Source organism: Budorcas taxicolor, chromosome 5 (genome assembly GCF_023091745.1).
Source record: "Budorcas taxicolor isolate Tak-1 chromosome 5, Takin1.1, whole genome shotgun sequence".
In the NCBI taxonomy this organism is placed as follows: Eukaryota; Metazoa; Chordata; class Mammalia; order Artiodactyla; family Bovidae; genus Budorcas; species Budorcas taxicolor.
In genome coordinates this window covers 135,562,590-135,582,791 of record NC_068914.1, presented here as the reverse complement: position 1 = coordinate 135,582,791, position 20,202 = coordinate 135,562,590, and the positions used below count along the sequence as shown (strand labels likewise).

Genomic DNA, 20,202 nt, shown 5'->3' with positions numbered 1-20,202 from the left:
TTTTCTAAGATTAAGCAGATAAATTTTGTTATTAACAGTAAGCTGGTAACAGACTGGAATTTAGTTCTCTCTGTTTAGAGAACATTTTGTTACAGTGCAGCTTTTAAGAACAGATTATTAATTTCTTTGCCTTTAGGGGCTTCCCTGGTGGCTCAGAGGTTAAAGCATCTGCTTGCAATGTGCGAGACGTGGGTTCGTTTCCTGGGTTTGGAAGATTCCCCTGGAGAAGGAAATGGCAACCCACTCCAGTATTCTTGCCTGGAGAACACCATGGACGGAGGAGCCTGGTGGGCTATAGTCCATGGGGTCGCAAAGATTCGGACACGACTGAGCAACTTCACTTTCACTTTCACTTTAAGTGATTCATATTTGTTTTTAAAACCTTTTTGTTACTTTGGTAAAGTAAGTAAGCATTATTTAAGATTATGGTATATGTAGACAAAGCTCCTTCTGCTTCTACAAAAAAATAACCCCAGATGGTTAGACTTCTGCTATCTTGATGTCCTTAAAACATGGCAATAGTCTGCTCCTATATCAAGAAATTAAAAATGGATAAACAACAGCTAAAAATCAGAGAACCAGGGCTATGGGAAATATAAGACAGCCACTTGGCTTTTCCCAGATCCCTGACAGACTTCATTTTTACTTGATGGGTTAAAGCCTTCCCTGGCTACGTGTTAATGCCTTTACAGTGAATTCTGCAAAAAGGAAAAAGATTATGTTTCACTGAATATTACGTACTAGTTTTGTTAATTAAGGTCTGTGATTACTAAGACTCACTTGTGAAATAGTTCCTTGTTATACTATATTGCTAAAAGGTTTAATTAATTTATTAAAAAGGACACTCTAAGATTGTTTCTAAAGCTTATCTCAGTAACCAGTCTTTGGATAAAGGTCAGATGCTCCTTGATGTACAACCAGGAGATGAACACTTGGCTATAATCATTTAACTGATTCAGATGACCTGGGGTATACTGGGCTATACCCAATGAAAGTTCTGTATTTAAATTCTTGCTTATGACCTTACTGATAACTGCTAGCTATATCATTTTCTATGTCTGTGTTAGTTGCTTAGTTGTGTCCATTTCTTTGCAACCCCATAGACTGCAGCCCACCAGGCCCCTCCATCCATGGGATTCTCCATGCAAGAACACTGGAGTGAGTTGCTGTTTCCTTCTCCGAAAGAAACCATAGAAAGAAAGAAAGCAAAGTCACTCAGTCATGTCCGACTCTTTGCAACCCCATGGACTGTAGCCTGCCAGGCTGCTCCATCCATGGAATTTTCCAGGCAAGAGTACTGGAGTGGGTTGCCATTTCCTTCTCCACATTTTCTATGTAGCTTGTTTCAAAAGATTATTTCTTATGTTACCAAATGTGTGACTGAGCCTGTGATAAAATGCTGATATACAGTTCCATATGAGACCAATAATTATAATAATGTAACTCTAGATATGAGAAGAAGCAACAAGAGGAAATATTTTCCTGAACCAAGAGGCTAGTAAGACAGGTATGGTCCAGAGACTTTTACTAGTAGTAGTATGACTTTCTTGGACTTTCTCCAAGTAGTAGTATGACAAGAATATTCCCCGGCCAACACCGAGACAATGCTGGAACAAGCTGCCTTATCATTCTGTGGACTCTCATCTCTCTCCAAAAATGCATCCTGAGGTCTTCAGGCTATTCTCTCTTTGAAATCTTTTACAGGAGGCCACTCCCAGTGATAGAAAAGCTCAAGGTAGACCACCAACAACTAGCTGACCTGGAGATGTCCCAACACCTTCAAGCCCTGGGAAAAGTCTTCCGTCATATTTCAGGATAAACCTTAGAAAGGACGCCCATTCCTTTGGGCAATTGGGTTCATCCCTATCAGCCAGGAGATGAGGCATGGGTTAAAGATTGGAAAAAGGAACCACTTCAGCCAGTTTGAACAGTCCCTCACACTGTAGTCCTGGCAACCTCTACTGCTGTTAAAGTTACAGGTGTCATCACTTGGATCCACCACACCACAGTCAAGAAGGCAGCAGCTTCCTGTGATGAGGAAACCTGGAAAGCAGTTCGGGACCCCAAAGACCTCCTCAAGGTCAGGTTCCAAAGACAATGGTCCTCATTCATGAAGGACGCTGAGTCCCTCTCTAGTTACTCCAGAGGCTGACTAGTCAATGCACAGTAGAAGTTTGAGGCTTTTTCAGCCTCGCTCCAGCCATATTCCGGCAGCTGGCTGGTCAACGCACGGCAGAAGCTTGAGGATCTGGCTATCAAAATATCAATGGATTTTCATTGTCGATCCTGGTGTCTGTCCCTAATCGATATTGTTGCTGTGCTTCTCATTACAGGACCAACAAGACTCCCTGGCTGAGGTGGCTTTATAGAATAGGAGGTGTCTAGATCTACTGACAGCTGAAAAGAGAGGACTATGCCCCTTCTTAAATGGAGTGCTGCTTTATGTAAACCAATCAGAAATAGTCAGGGACATGGCCCAACAGCTAAGGAAACAAATCATAAAAAGGAGAGAGAAACTAGCTAATTCCTGGGGTAACTGGAACAATATCTGGAGCTGGGCATCTCGGCTGCTCAATTTAACAGGGCCTCTCTTCATGCTCTTTGCCATGCTCTTCTTTGGCCCTTGTATTCTCAATGCAATTACCCAGTTTATAACCTCTCGGATTGAATCCATAAAGTTACAAATGGTAATAGCTCAGTATAGCCCCCTAAACGATGGGGAGCTCTGAATGTCCTACAAAAACAGGAGATGATGCTTTCTACAATGAGTGATAGAAGCATCAAGAGGGGGGAATGAAAAGGAAAAGTTAAAATTTTACATAACCTCCTGCTCCTTCTGCCTCCATAACTCAGCTTACTCGTTGCAATGTCTGGATCATGTAGGTCACGTAGTCTCAGAAAGTGCGGACCTACAGTACTAGGAACTGGAGCTTATCTCACTCACCTTTGCCCTGCTTTTTGCAACTGCTCAGCCCCTGCAAACCTGCTTATTCATGCCTGTCCGTGTAAAGGTCAGGCATTCCTCTTCCCATCTTGACTGCTGTTCCTGTGCACAGAAAAACCCTTAGTTTAAACCAGCCTATTAGCAGCTAGTGTTTCCCACTATAGTCTATTAAAACCCTGTAACCCCTTTGTTCGAGGCTCAGAGCTTGGAGTGGTAACTCCTCTGGGTCCACTGGCATAATAAACCTGAGTTCTCTGACTCTCCGAGTGTGGTGCTTGGTTTCTCAATTACTGATTTCTGCAACTATATATATATATATATATATGCTTATCACTGATTCATGTTGTCGTACAGAAGAAACCAATACAACACTGTGAAGCAATTATCCTCCAATTTAAAAGTTTTTAAATTTTTAAAAGTTAAAAAAAAAATTAGATTGCAGTAGTATAGGTGGGAGATGATGATAATTTTATCTAGAAAAGTGTCCATATAGAAGCACAGAAAATGATTCTAAATCTGTTAAACTTAATATGATATGGTGATGGAATAGTTATGAAGAAAGAGAGAGAAGGGGTGATAAAATGATTTCCAGAATTTTGGAACATCAATTTACACAACTGGAAATATGGCAATATTATTTGTGGAAAAAGGAAATATTAGAGGAGAACCAAATTATTAAGCAAACTTTGGTAAGTTATGATATGGTAGGACAATTCCCCTATTTTCATAACTTTCATAAGAAGAAAATTTAGCTTTTTCTTCTTCATTAGAAAAGCAAACTATGGAATTAGAACTTCAGATTATGAATCCCAGCTACTACACTTACTAAATGAATATCCACGGAAAGTTACAAAGCCAGTCTCTCTCAGTTTCCTCATTTGCTGAATGAGGATTTTCAGATGAAGGAAAAATTGTAATTTCTTCCTACAGTTGGAAGAACTATATATCTACTTATATTTTTTTCAAGCAAGATGACACAAAGCAAGATTTCAATAAATGTTAACTAATATTATTATATTCCTATTCTCATTCTAGTGAAGAGGAATTTGAGGTATGAAAGTAAAACTGTTGTTAGTCGCTCAGTCGTGCCGGACTCTTTGTGATTCCATGGACTGCAGCCCAGCAGGGTCCTCTGTCCATGGGATTTTCCAGGCAAAGATATTGGAGTGAGTTGCCATTTCCTTCTCCAGGGGGATCATCCAGACTCAGGGATCAAGCCCTGGTCTCCTGCACTGCAGGCAGATTCTTTACTGACTGAGCTAAGAGGAAAGCCCAAAGGAGAGGGGAGGCAAAAAGCCTATAGCACCTTGTATTGCCAGGTGGTCTCCCATCAAGTACTAAGCAGGCCCAACCCTGCTTAGCTTCCAAGATCAGGCGAGATCCAGTGCATTCAGGGTAGTATGGCCATAGACTAGAGTGGATATCTGTCCCCTTCTCCAGGGGATCTTCCCAATCCAGGGATCAAACACAGGTCTTCCACATTGCAGGTGAATTCTTTACCAGCTGAGCCAGGAGGGAAGCCCAATAGAAGTATAAGTTTAAATCACCTGTCCAAGATAGCAGAAATAGTTACAGAGCAGTCATACTGATTTCGCATTCAATATTCTTAATACAAAATGTTAGTATTTCTAATCATACTTTAAAAGTTTCTATGGTTAAAAAACTCTAATTGCATTAACCAAAAACATATTTTTTAGTCTGGGTTTTGGATTCTGAAAGATTTCCTATGAAAATTCAGGGTTATTTCTTAACTATCCCTTTAACTATTTCCATGATTCTCTTTCTGATCATGTTGAAACACTGTCAAAAATGACAAATAATGATTCTTGCTGAAGCAAATGGGACTTTATGACATCACACTCTGAAGAGCAAACAAATCTGTAATCTTATCTTTTTTGACAGTTATAAAAACACTTCAGAACTGATTGTATCTGCTATGATTTTAAGAGGGTTAGCATACAACTAGAGAAAAAAAAATTTCTTAAAAAATCTTTTCTCTAGGGAAAGTAGTCTAAAAGATATTGTTCTTAATTCACACATACTGTCAACTTTTCCTTCAGATTCAATACCCATTACTATAAAATGTCATTTGATAATATTCAAAGATGGAATATCTTGTTATATCTATAGATTCAGTGTTTTTCACTGTATTATATAAAATAAATATTACTGCTAATTTCCAAAGTTTCATTATCTTTGTGTTTTGTGTTATCCATTCTATTACACAAATTTAAACACTTAATTTTCATGATTTGCAGTAATAAGTAATGTTTAATGTTCAAATATAGGATTCCAGTGAGGGTTTGGTTTTATTTATATTTCTTTTAATTTTTTTCATACTTATGTAGAAAACATATTAACTTCAGCCACATATTCCTGTGTTTTGTTTCCCCTGAATCTATTTATCCTAGTCTAATTTTCAAAAAATTCAATTATGCAATACAGAAAAATATTTTGGAATCTGGAATATTTTATTATTTTATTATTAGCATCACTGTTTTTAATGTTAGAGACATTATCTTTTGCAAAGAGAATGAAGGCATAGGTGATATCAGTATCAAGTGAAAAAAAATTATCTCTTTCAGGTTATCTCGGTATAATATTTCAAACTGGGATAAAATTATCTGATTATATCTTGAAAAAAAAAAAGTTTCCTGGTATTGAAGATTCATAGGGCTTCCCTGGTGGCTTGGTGATAAAGAACCCAACTGCCAATGCAGAAGACATGAGATCACTATCTGGGATTAGAAGATTCCCTGGAGAAGGAAATGGCACCCCCAATCCTGTATTCTTGCCTGGTAAATCCTATGGACAGAGGAGCCTGGCGGGCTAAAGTCCATGGGGTCACAAAAGAGTCGGACATGACTGAGCAACCAAACAACAACAAGTTTTTATTTTATCACATCATTTGTTCCAAAGCCTGAATCTGTGCAGAGTTTTCTCTCTCTGTAGCCTATTCTATGAAAGTGTTAGCTGCTCAGTCGTGTCTGACTCTTTGCAACCCCATGAACTATAGCCCATGAGGCTTCTCTGTCCCCAGAATTCTCCAAGCAAGAATACTGGAGTGGGTTGTCATATCCTTCACCAAGGGATCTTTCCCAACCCAGGGATTCAACCTGGATATCCTGCATTGCAGGCAGTTTCCTTACTGTCTGAGCCACCGCAGGTAGCCTATTCTACACCAGTAGTCTTTTGAGTTACTAAATATGTTATTAATGTCCCCAGTGTCCTAAAGGCCCACAAAGCACTGTGCATCTTTCTTAGAGGTAGGCGTTACAAAGAGTAATGACTTGTTCTTTATCTTGGATGGGATATATTAGATCACTGTATCTCTAAAATATTCACTAGTATCAAATAGTCCCCTGTATCTCCATAAGGTTTATTTTATATCCTCTCATGCGCATGTCTCTTACTTTGCCATATTTCTTTCCATTTCCTATTTCCCAAATAAATTAAAACAATGTCATCAGTATGAAAGAACAGTTTGAGATTTCATAGAATGTCCAGATGATTACGTTTTGTTTTTGTTTTTGGTGGAGGGGAGGAGGGTGATGGACTGCGTTGTGACAAAGAACAAGAAAATAATTCAAGCTGTAGCATAAAACAATGAAGATGTATTGCCATCCTTTTCAAAGGAATACCAGTTGTTCTGTTCCTCTTTCTCCTTAAGGATGAAAAGAACACACTCAACAATAGCAGCATAAGGTGCCAGAGAATTTGTTGATTTGTTCCTGAACCAAACCCATATTCAGTATGTTATTTGTGATGGGGACTATCACTTGGTTATCTAAAAGGCATCTTTTGCCACTTTATAATCCAAAGGATATTTTGATGAATAGAATGTGACACGGTAAGACCATATGATAAATCCATATGTAGTATGGGTTTCAAAATGGCTCAGTGGTTGCCAACATCCATTGCATCATCAGAAAAGCAAGAGAGTTCCAGAAAAACATCTACTTCTGTTTTATTGACTATGCCAAAGCTTCTAAACGTGTGGATCGCAACAAACTGTGGGAAATTCTTCATGAGACCAGCGTACCAGACTACCTGACCTGTCTCCTGAGAAATCTATATACAGGTCAAGAAGCAACAGCTAGAACTGGACATGGAACAGACTGGTTTCAAATTGGGAAATGAGTTCCTCAAGGCTGTATATTGTCACCCTGCTTATTTAACATATATGCAGAGTACATTATGAGAAATGCTAGACTGGATGAAGCACAAGCTGGAATCAAGATTGCCGAGAGAAATATCAATAACCTCACATATGCAGATGACACCACCCTTATGTCAGAAAATGAAGAAGAACTAAAGAGCCTCTTGATGAAAGCCAGAGAAGAGAGTCAAAAGATTGGCTTAAAACTCAACACTCAGAAAACTAAGATCATAGCATCTGGTCCCATCACTTCCTGGCAAATAGATGGGGCAACAATGTAAACAGTGACAGACTTTATTTTGGGGGGATCCAAAATCACTGCAGATGGTGACTGCAACCACGAAATTAAAAGACGCTTGCTTCTTGGAAGAAAAGTTATGACCTAACTAAAGCATATTAAAAAGCAGAGACATTACTTTGCCAACAATGGTCCATCTAGTCAAGGCTACGTCTTTTCCAGTAGTCATGTATGGATGTGAGAGTTGGACTGTGAAGAAAGCTAAGAATGATGCCGAAGAATTGTGCCAATGAATTGATGCTTTTGAACTGCGGTGTTGGAGAAGACTCTTGAGAATCCCTTGGACTGCAAGGAGATCCAATCAGTCCATCCTAAAAGAAATCAGTCCTGAATATTCATTGGAAGGACTGATGCTGAAGCTGAAACTCCAATTGTCCACCTGATGTGAAGAACTGACTCATGGAAAATACACTGATGCTGGGAATGGTTAATGGTGGAAGGAGAAGGGGATGCCAGAGGATGAGATGGTTAGATGGCATTACCCACTCAATGGACGTGAGCTTGAGTAAACTCTGGGAGTTAGTGAGGGACAGGGAAGCCTGGCATGCTGTAGTCCATGGGGTTGCAAAGAGTGGGACACAACTGAGCAACTGAACTGAATTGAACAGTGGTAAAGAATCTGCTTGCCAATGCAGGAGACACAGGCTTGAACCCTGGGTTGGAAGATTCCCTGGAGGAGGAAATGGCAACCCACTCCAGTATCCTTCCTGGGAAAAGTCCATGGAATTGCAAATAATTGGATGTGACTGAGCAACTAACCACAACATGATAAGATTATCATACCTAATTCCTTTAAGTGTTTGAAAATAGCACTAATTGCTGCCATTCAACTTAAAATAATTGTATTGCTTCTTATTTTCTAACTGAGCCAAGAATATGTGTACAGTGTCCAAGCCATGCTCTTCAGTTTCTCTACAGAAAAGTCTTAGTTCTTCAGAGAAGGCAATGGCACCCCACTCCAGTACTCTTGCCTGGAAAATTCCACGGACAGAGGAACATGGTGGGCTGCAGTCCATGGGGTCAGGAAGAGTCGGACACGACTGAGCAACTTCACTTTCACTTTTCACTTTCATGCATTGGAGAAGGAAATGGCAACCCACTCCAATGTTCTTGCCTGGAGAATTCCAGGGACAGGGGAGCCTGGTAGGAGGCCATCTATGGGGTTGCACACGACTGATGGTGACTTATCAGCAGCAGCATAGTCTTAGTTCTTACTCCACAGGAAGCCAGTGTGAAATTTTCATCAGCTGCCAACTATTTTTATCCTCACTAGGTACCCATGAGTCGAAAAATAACCACTCGTTGGTGCTCTTACCCACTGGATTCATTGTGAGGCAAATGGAGGCCAAGAATGCATTTATCACCTGACCCAGTTCTCCTCCGGTGATGAGGGACCATCAGGGTGTTTTAGTTTCCAAGTATTGCTTAAGTTACTGACTTAACGCTTATCTGCTCTTGGAAGACCTATCACATGGAAACTGGATTAAGATTTTCCACTGTGAAAATTATAGACTGACATCATCTTCTGCTCTCCCACTGTTTGTTGTTTTTGATTTTTAATAAAATAATGACCTCATTGGCTGCCATTTTTCTTAGGTCTAACAACTTAATGCTTTATTCCCCCTTATTGTGTATTTCAATATGTCAGTATCCCATGCTGGCCATTCTAGTCTTGTTGCTCATTACAATAATTTCATTCATTTGGTGGCTGACAATTATGTGTTGCTACATTGCTTCTGCTATTCTTGAACTCAGACACCCCCACTGACACTACATTCAGTTCAGTTCAGTCACTCAGTCGTGTGCAACTCTTTGCAACCCCATGAATCACAGCACGCCAGGCCTCCCTGTCCATCACCAACTCCCGGAGTTCACTCAGACTCTCGCCCATCGAGTCACTGATGACATCCAGCCATCTCATCCTCTGGCGTCCCCTTCTCCTTCTGCCCCCAATCCCTCCCAGCATCAGAGTCTTTTCCAATGAGTCAGTTCTTCACAGCAGGTGGCCAAAGTACTGGAGTTTCAGCTTTGGCATCATTCCTTCCAAAGAAATCCCAGGGCTGATCACCTTTAGGATGGACTGGTTGGATCTCCTTGCAGTCCAAGGGACTCTCAAGAGTCTTCTCCAACACCACAGTTCAAAAGCAGCAATTCTTTGGTGCTCAGCCTTCTTCACAGTCAAACTCTCACATCCATACATGACTACTGGAAAAACCATAGCCTTGACTAGACGGACCGTAGTCGGCAAAGTAATGCCTCTACTCTTGAATATGCTATCTAGATTGGTCATAACTTTTCTTCTAAGGAGTAAGCATCTTTTAATTTCATGGCTGCAGTCACTTTCTGCAGTGATTTTGGAGCCCAAAACATAAAGTCTGACACTGTTTTCATTGTTTCCCCATCTATTTGGCATGAAGTGATGGGACCAGATGCCATGATCTTCGTTTTCTGAATGTTGAGCTTTAAGCCAACTTTTTCACTCTCCTCTTTCACCTTCATCAAGAGGCTTTTTAGTTCCTCTTCACTTTCTGCCATAAGGACACTACATTAAGTTTTTTTTAAATTTTGTTTTAATTGAGGACAATTGCCTTACAATATTGTGTTAATTTCTGTCATACATCAATAAGAATCAGCCATAGGTATGTATATGTCCCTTCCTTCTTGAAACCCCCCTCCCACCTCCTACTCCATCCCACCCCTCTAGGTTATCATAGAGCACCGGATTTGAAGTACCTGCTCCATACAGCAAATTCCCACTGGCTATCTATTTTATATATGGTAATGTATATGTTTCAATGTTACTCTTTCAATTTGCCCCTCCCTCTCCTTTCCCCACAAGTCTATTCTTTATGTCTGCATCTCTGTTCCTGTCCTGCAGATAGGTTCATCAGTACCATCTTTGTAGATTCCATATATATGAATTAATATATGACACTTGTTTTGCTCTTTATGGCTTACTTCACTATGATGCTATTTTTCAAAATGTTATATCTGCAAAAAAATTGACTCTTTGAAACTCTTACCTTTTCTCCTCCTAATACTATCCTAAGCACCTATCCTTCTATGCTGCTGCTACTAATGCTAAGTTACCTCAGTGGTGTCCAACTCTGTCTGACCCCATAGACGGCAGTCCAGGAGGCACCCCCGTCCCTGAGATTCTCCAGGCAAGAGCACTGGAGTAGGTTGCCATGTCCTTCTCCAGTGCATGAAAGTGAAAAATGAAAGTGAAGTCGCTCAGTCATGTCCGACTCTTTGCGACCCCATGGACTGCAGCCTACCAGGCTCCCCTGTCCATGGGATTTTCCAGGCAAGAGTACTGGAGTGGGGTGCCATTGCCTTCTCTTATCCATCTATACTCATTAAATTCACTTATCTGTCATAAAGCTTGCTCAGATTCCCCAGCCAGAATGAATCACTTCTATGCTTTCTCATATTTAGTTTGTAGGGGACCATCGCATTCTCTCAGGCTCTGTTTTAGAGGTAGTTATGTATTTTCCCATTTTATGGACCATAAAAAAGGTTGAGCACTGAAGAATTGATGCTTTTGAATTGTAGTGCTGGAGAAGACTCTTGAGAGTTCCTTGGACAGCAAGGAGATCAAACCAGCTAATCCTAAAGGAAATTAACCCTGAATATTCATTGGAAGGGCTGATGATTAAGTTGAAGCTCCAGTACTAAGGCCACCTGATGCAAAGAGCTGACTCATTGTGAAAGACCCTGATGCTGGGAAAGATTGAAGGCAAAAGGAGAAGGAGATGACAGAGGATGAGACGGTTAGATAGAGTCACTGACATAATGTTCATGAACTTGAGCAAACTCTGAGAAAGGAAAGCTTGGTATGCTGAAGTCCATGGGGTTGCATAGAGTTGGACACAACTTGTGACTGAACAACAGTGTATTTTACAAAGTCATAGGATCCCTGAGCACAGAACCTTGTCCATTTTATCACTGACTCTCCTGAAGCTCTTTTTCTAACAATATGCCGAATTCCTTTTTAGAATAGATAAAGTCACTTGAGTAAAATTAACGGATAATTTGAGAAAATATAAAACGTATAGTACAAAGATTCTAGGTGCTCATATATTTTAGTAGTTAGTATTTTGTTCATTTGTAGATACTAGAAACTAAGAAATAAAAAGCAATTCAGAGTTTTGATTCCCTCGATTTATGTAAGGCAGGTACAAAGGCATATTCTATAAAAGTGTATTTATTGTGTCTGAGAATCTCATCCATACAGAATGGCAGGTAAAAAGGAAGTTTATTAATTTCAATGGAGCAATTGATATATATTACACCAAAATCCTTTTGCATCTAGTATATTACATTCTCCAGTGACTGATTTATATAAAGTAACGTGGATAAAGTACTTGTAATGATCCATTTATGTATACATTTATATATTTCATAGACCTATATGTACATATATAGATAGATCTTGAAATGGTTAGAGGAAGGAATATAACAATAGTGACTTATTTATGTTAGTATTCTGTGCTAGTTGACTTTATCTAAAGATCTTCAGGGCTTTACAAACATTAACATCTCCTTCTTATCCGTGAGATAAGTATCATTATCCAAGAGTTATAGCGAAGTGATGGATGCACAAAGAGATTAAGTGATTTCTTCAAGGTTATCATCAGTTGTGACAAGAAACGGATAGAAGTTAGATTTATGAATCTTGGTTTTATGCTTTCACTATTCTTGGGCTCTGCGTATGAGTTACCCAAAATATCCAGAGGGGAAAAAAAAAACTGATACTACAGGGAACAAAGACCATGTAGGTAAAAACTAAGTATTTGGATATTCAACATCACTGATTAAATAAATAAAATCCAGAAATCAGATTTTACTGAAAAGGGGACTGTCCATAGTTTGTAATTAAGGAAGTTTGGAAGAGACTGTGTTACCTTATATTCCAATCGAATTGTATAGAAGGTATGCAACTGTGCTTTAAGAAAATTCTAAACCTATATACCAAGAAAAATAGATTTATGTGTTTACAGCATTTGAATTCATTACCATGGGCTATAGCACTTTGTAGGCCTAAAAACTATTTTGGATAACATATTTTCACTGCTCTTTGTTTTAACATCCCATTCTGTCAGATCAGATTATAAAGGCTAAAATTAAGTGACCTCTACACAAAGCAGAATTCTACTGTGAAAGCAAAAGAGAATTTATTCTTTTACTGTGGTAAATCAGACAAAAGAATTGACTTTGTGCAGATTGCCTAACGAATGGTAAATCTGCATCTATAAGATGCATTTGTTTATTCAATGACTGTTTATAAGAATTAAAATTGATTCCAGGCAACTACTACAAAGTCCTGGGCATTCTTTCCATGTAAACAGTTTTGAAGGCAAGTGATTTTAGAAAATGAGGCAAGTCATGTGAAGTTTCTTCACTATGAACCAAGCTTTCACATTTGCCAATGGAGGAGGTCTGCAGGTGCCTTCGGATTTGCAGTAGGAGATCTTCCATATCCCTCAATTAGTTATCCTCTCTGCAGTGGCCACAGGACTGAAAAAGGTCAGTTTTCATTCCAATCCCAAAGAAAGGCAATGCCAAAGAATGCTCAAAGTACCACACAATTGCACTCATTTCACAGTCTAGTGAAGCAATGCTCAAAATTCTCCATGCCAGGCTTCAGCAGTATGTGAACCATGAACTTCCAGATATTCAAGCTGGTTTCCGAAAAGGAAGAGGAACCAGAGATCAAATTGCCAACATCTGTTGGATCATCAAAAAAGCAAGTGAGTTCCAGAAAAATATCTACTTCTAGGCTTCCTACCTAGAAAAATATCTACCCTCATCTAGGCTTCCTAGGTGGTGCAGTGTTAAGGAATCTGCCTGCCAATGCAGGAGATGCAGGAAACATGGGTTTGATCCCTAGGTCAAGATGATCCCCTGGAGTAGGAAATGCCAGTTTATTTTATTATTCTTGCCTAGAAAACTCCATGGACAAAGAGGCTGGTGGGCTACAGCCTATGAGGTCCCAAAAGTCAGATGGACTGAGGAAGCATGCACCCTCATCTTAATCACAGTCAAATGTGAAAGGACAAAAAAAGAGAGGAAGGTTATTTGCCCTGACAAGCTGCTGTTTTCCTTCAATTCGTTTGACCCATATTCTTCTGCAAGCAACATAAAACTACACATATTTAAGGTGCATGTTTTGATACATTTTGGCACATGTACACACCTTGAAATCATTACCACTCTCAAGATAATGAAACCATCCTCAAACCTCCTCACTATAATTCTCCCTTCCCACTCCTTCCTAACCCCATCCTGAAGCAGCAGTCAGTTCTCCCAGAAAACAACTGGAGAGATGGCATAAAATTTAAAACAAGCAAATAGCTTATTTTCATATAATTAATAAGGTAATTGACTAGATACAAATTTAAAAGATTATGTGATCATCTACTGTTCACAAGTCAACATTGCAGCCTCATAAATGACTTGGATTAAGTCATTACAATCTCAAAAACAACCTGAATGCAGTCTCAAAAATGACAGAATGATCTCTGTTTTTTTCCAAGCAAACCATTCAATATCGCGGTAATCCAAGTCTATGCCCTGACCAATAATGCTGAAGAAGCTGAAGTTGAATGGTTCTGTGAAGACCTACAAGACCTTCTAGAACTAACACCCCCAAAAGATGTCCTTTTCATTATAGGGGACTGGAATGCAAAAGCAGGAAGTCAAGAAACACCTGGAATAACAGGCAAATTTGGCCTTGGAGTACAGAACAAAAAGGGTGAAGGCTAATAGAGTTTTGCCAAGAGACCACACTGGTCATAGTAAGCACCCTCTTCCAACAACAAAGGAGAAGACTCTACACATGGACATCACCAGAAGGTCAATACCGAAATCAGATTGATTATATTCTTTGCAGCCAAAGATGGAGAAGCTCTACACCATCAGCAAAAACAAGACTGGGAGCTGACTGTGGCTCAGATCATAACTCCTTACCACCAAATTCAGACTTAAATTGAAGAAAGTAGGGAAAACCACTAGACCATTCAGGTATGAACTAAATCAAACCCCTTATGATTATACAGTGGAAGTGACAAATAGATTCAAGGGATTAGATCTGATACACAGACTGCCTGAAGAACTATGGCATACCTGAATGGTCATAGCTGAATTGTCACCAACCTAGAGCCAGACATCCTGGAAGGCGAAGTCAAGTTGGCCTTTAGGAAGCATAATGGCAACCCACTCCAGTACTCTTGTCTGGAAAATTTCATGGACTGAGGAGCCTGGTGGGCTACAGTCCAGGGTGTTTCAGAGAGTTGGACATGACTGAGCGACTTTACTTTACTATGAACAAAGCTAGTGGAGGTGATGGAATTCCAGTTGAGCTATTTCAAATCCTGAAAGATGATGCTGTGAAACTGCTGCACTCAATATGCCAGCAAATTTGGAAAAGTCAGCAGTGGCCACAGGACTGAAAAAGGTCAGTTTTCATTCCAATCCCAAAGAAAGGCAATACCAAAGGATGCTCAAAGTACCACATAGTTGCACTCATTTCACATGCTAGTGAAGTAATGCTCAAAGTTCTCCAAGCCAGGCTTCAACAGTATGTGAACCATGAACTTCCAGATGTTCAAGCTGGTTTCAGAAAAGGAAGAGGAACCAGAGATCAAATTGCCAACATCTATTGGATCATCAAAAAAGCAAGTGAGTTCCAGAAAAATATCTACTTCTGCTTTACTGACTACGTCAAAGCCTGTGACTGTGTGGACCACAACAAACTGTGGAAAATTCTTTAAGAGATGGAACACCAGATCATCTGACCTGCCTCCTGAGAAATCTGTATGCAAGTCAAGAAGTTAACAGTTAGAACTGGGCATGGAACAACAGACTGGTTCCAAATAGGGAAACGAATACCTTGAGGCTGTATATTGTCACCCTGCTTATTTAACTTATATGCAGAGTACATCATGAGAAATGCTGGACTGGATGAAGCACAAGCTAGAATCAAGATTTCTCGGGGAAACATCAATAACCTCCAATATGCAGATGACACTACCCTTATGGCAGAAAACAAAGAACTAAAGAGCTTCTTGATGAAAGTGAAAGGGGAGAGTGAAAAAGTTGGCTAAAAACTCAACACTCAGAAAACTAAGATCATGGCATCAGGTTCCATCAATTCATGGCAAATAGATGGGGAAATAGTGGAAACAGTGACAGACTTTATTTTGGGGGGCTCCAAAATCACTGCAGATGGTGACTGCAGCCATGAAATTACAAGACACTTTCTCCTTGGAAGAAAAGTTATGACCTATCTAGACAGCTTGTTAAAAAGCAGAGACATTACTTTGCCAACAAAGGTCCATCTAGTCAAAGCTATGGTTTTTCCAGTATTCACATATGGATGCAAGAGTTGGACTATAAAGAAAGCTGAGCACCAAAGAATTGATGATTTTGAACTGTGGTGCTGGAGAAGACTCTTGAGAGTCTCTTGGACTGCAAGGAGATCCAACTAGTCCATCCTAAAGGAAATCAGTCCTGAATATTCATTAGAAGGACTTATGCTGAAACTGAAACTCCAATACTTTGGCCACCTGATGTGAAGAACTGACTGATTTGGAAAGACCCCGATGCTGGGAAAGATTGAAGCTAGGAGGAGAAGGGGATGACAGAGAATAAGATGATTGGATGGCATCACCGACTCAATAAATGAGTTTGAGTAAACTCTGAGAGTTGGTGATGGACAGTGAGGTAAGGCGTGCTGCAGTCCATGGAGTCACAAAGAGTAGGACATGGCTGAGCAACTGAACTGAACTGTTCACAAAGCATTGCTTTTTGCTATGAGTGAGTGAGTGAAAGTTGCTCAGTTGTGTCAGATTCTTTGCAACTTCATGGAATTCTCCAGTCCAGAATACTGGAGTGGGTAGCCTTTCTCTTTTCCAGGGAATCTTTCCAATCCTAGATGACACCCAGGTATCCCGCATTGCAGGTGCATTCTTAACGACTGAGCCACAAAGCAAGCCCATAATAGTAAAAAATAATAATGACTAAAAATAAATACATATTATCTCCACACAGGCTCAACTCAAAAATGCCCATTTACCAAAATATTTATGCATCAATAATATTTCTTCAAACTTTAAAAAATATTTTTTAAATGTCATGTCTGTGCCACGTCAAAAGTTCAGTGAGATATTTTTGTATCTACATTTTTTTCCTACTTTTCTATTTTAAGAGTTGTGCATGTCAAAAATTCCAAAGGTTTTATAAATGGTGGTGAATTTCTTTCTTTTAAAACATTTTCAATTCAGTCTGTGTCTTTCCTATTGTGTGATTCTTTCTGCAAACTTCTACCAAACTGATAAAAGTTCTTGCCCTCTATTTATAGTATACAAATTCTCCAGGTTTCTAGTATATAAGAAAAATAACAATTAAGATCTTTGTTTTGAAGTGTCAGTGGTGTATAATTTGTATTGATCCAAAAAATTCACAACACAGAGGAAAAACAAAAATACATTCCTTACATTAGATATCTTCAGACATAATATGCTCAATATTCCATATATACAATGCAATTTTAAGTTATCTTGGATGTGTGAATAATCATCTACAGACCAAACTGCCATCTGGTATTCTGACAAGTCAGACTTGATTTTAGTATCTAAGAATCTAAATGTGTATCTATTTCTTTGTGCACACATGCTTATGATGGATCCAAAAAGACATATGGGAAAAAATCGTATCCATTCCTGCCACCTCCTTTCTTTTCCCTATTTTTTAAGACAGGAAATGTAGTGCATCTGAAATTCGCAAGTGTCGACAATTTTTTTTTTCTGTGAACCAGTAATTTTTTCATTGGACTTTTTGACAAGTTTTTTGTTTTTTGTTTTTTGTTTTTTTAAGCAAATTGCTCTTGAGGGAGGAGAAGGCATTATCATTCAGTACTTTTCAGAAACTTGACATAGAGTAAAATCTGCACAGTGTGAGATCATTGATGACCCAACTGATCTCTGATAATTTGCTCAAATGAAGTTCCTCTTCATCCTTTGAATGAAGGATACTAGACTGATGCCTTCCTCTACTTACTCCACTTACCAAACTCCTGTTCAACCTCACGGTAAGGTCTAGATTCTTCCTGTTTTCAGAAACCTTCCCAAATTTCTTTAGAATATGCTCTCTATTAATACATACTGCTTTATTCTCTTTCACTCCAAAAGACTATCGATTTCATAACTTCAAGTAAGATATTTTTATATCTATATAATTATTATATATATATCCATAAATACTACTACTGTTACTACTAATTTGTATTCTGTTTGCAGAAATGAGAAATAAAGTATCTTTCCTTAAGTTTTCTTACAGTTTAGCAGAAAAAATTAATCAGATAGCAATGTAATAAGCACTGTAGCAGACATATGTGTCTCTATGTGTGCGTGTGTGTGTGTGTGTACATATATATACATACATATACATATATATATATATATATGTTGCTGTTATTCAGTCTCTAAGTTATGTCTGACTTTTTGTGACCCCATGGACTGTAGCCCTCTGTCCATGGAATTCTCCAGGCAAGAATCCTGGAGTGGGTTTTCATTTCCTCTTCCAGGGGATCTTTGTAACCCAGTTATCAAACCTCCATCTCCTGCATTGCCAGGGTATTATAGAAAGCTTCCTAAAGGAAGTGACCCCTAAATTAAGTATTAAAGAACAATTAGGTATTAACCAAGTGAAGGGTGAGTAATGGTGGGTAGTCCGGGCAGATAGGCCACCATGTAAACACTTTGAGATGTGGAATAATAGAGGCAGAAGTAGAACTTGAATGCACATGTGAGATTGGGATCAGAAAAGTTGAGACTAAAGCAGACGTTGGATATCAGACCATTTCAGCTCAAGACAGTCGTTCAGTCAGGTCTGACTCTTTGCGACCCCATGGACTGCATCACAGTAGTCTTCCCTGTCCTTTGCCAACTCCCAGAGCTTGCTGAAACTCATGTCCATCGAGTTGGTGATGCCATCCAACCATCTCATCCTCTGTCATCCCTTTCTCCTTCTGCCTTCAACCTTTCCTAGCATCAGGGTCTTTTCCAGTGAGTCAGTTCTTTACATCAGGTTGCCAAAGGATTGGAGTTTCAGCTTCAACATCAATCCTTGAATTGAATATTCAGGACTGATTTCTTTTAGGATTGACTGGTTTGATTTTGTTGCAGTCCAAGGGACTCTCAAGAGTCTTCTTCAATACCACAGTTCAAAATCATCAATTCTTGGGTGCTCAGCTTTCTTTATAGTCCAACTCTCACATTGATACATACTGAGGAAACCATAGCTTTGACTAGATGGACTTTGTTGACAAAGTAATGAATCTTCTTTTCAATATGCTGTCTAGGTTGGTCATAGCTTTTCTTCCAAGGAGCAAGTATCTTAATCTCATGGCTGCAGTCACCATCTGCAGTGATTTTGAAGCCCCCCCAAATAAAGTCTCCCACTGTTTACATTGTTTCCCCATCTATTTGCCTTGAAGTGATAGGACCGGATGCTATGATCTTAGTTTTCTAAATGTTGAGTTTTAAGCCAACTTTTTCACTCTCCTCTTTCACTTTCATCAAGAGTTTCTTTAGTTCTTCTTCGCTTTCTGCCATAAGGGTGGTGTCATCTGAATATCTGAGGTTGTTGATATTTCTCCTGGCAATCTTGATTCAAGCCTGTGCTCCATCCAGCCCAGCATTTCGTATGATATACTCCATATATAAGTTAAATAAGCAGAGTGACAATATACAGCCTTGACATACTCCTTTCCCAATTTGGAAGCAGTCTGTTTTTTCAGACTGATAGAACAAGATGGTGGAGTAGAACGACATGCACTCATCTTCTCCTGTGAGAACTCCAAAGTATCAGACCACATACAGCCTCTTAATCAAAGCAACCATGTATTGCCATTGGCCCAGATTTTTGCCTATTTATGCTGTTGTTGTTCAGTTGCTAAGTCACATCCAACTCTTTGTGACTACATGCACTGCAGTATGCCAGGTTCCTCTGTCCTCCTATAGTTCACTCAAATTCCTGTCTATTGAGTAAGTTATGCTATCTAACTATCTCATCCTCTGGTGCCCCCTTCTCGTTTCTTTTCCACTCACATGTATCCTAATTTGAACAATAAATTGTAAAATCACTGTAACTTAATACTATTTCCTATTTTTTACTGCAAATAGTAAAGAACCTTTGGATGATACTAAAAAGTACTAATAAGGTCAGATAAACCATTTAGAAAAGCTATTCTAACACCTGGTTGGAAGATGACATTCACAGAAGTAAAACTGAGGACAGGAAAATTAGTAAGGAGACCCTGAAACAATCCAAATGAGAACAGTAAAGACCTGAGCCTGAGGGGTGAGAATGGTTAATAGGCCTGTAGAGAAGAAATAATTTCTCTAAGTATTCAGGAATCAAATTAACCATTAGTTGAGAAAGGTGGAGAAAAAACAAGGAGAAAACAATTAGACAGTTCATGTTACACAGAAGAATAAATGAAAATAATTGAAAGCATTGTTGTTGTTGTTTTAGTTGCCAAGACATGTCTGACTCTTTTGGACCCCCTAGACTGTAGCCTGGCCAGGCTCTGTCCATGGAATTCCCCAGGCAAGAATGCTGGAGTGGGTTGCCATTTCCTTCTCCAGGGGATCGTCCCTAGCCAGGGGTCGAACACTTGTCTCCTGCATCGGCAGGTGGATTCTCTCCCAGTGAGCCACCTTTGAAGCAAATGAAGGCATGGAGATGGGGAAACCTATAGGACATGTTCTCTGATGATGGAACAGCAAAAAAAGA

General features: G+C 39.3%; 1 pseudogene; it reads right to left on the bottom strand.

Moving 5' to 3' along the window:
- Nucleotides 1–4,238: 4,238 nt before the first annotated feature.
- LOC128049221 (uncharacterized) lies at nt 4,239–4,356 on the bottom strand (annotated as a pseudogene).
- Nucleotides 4,357–20,202: the final 15,846 nt, after the last annotated feature.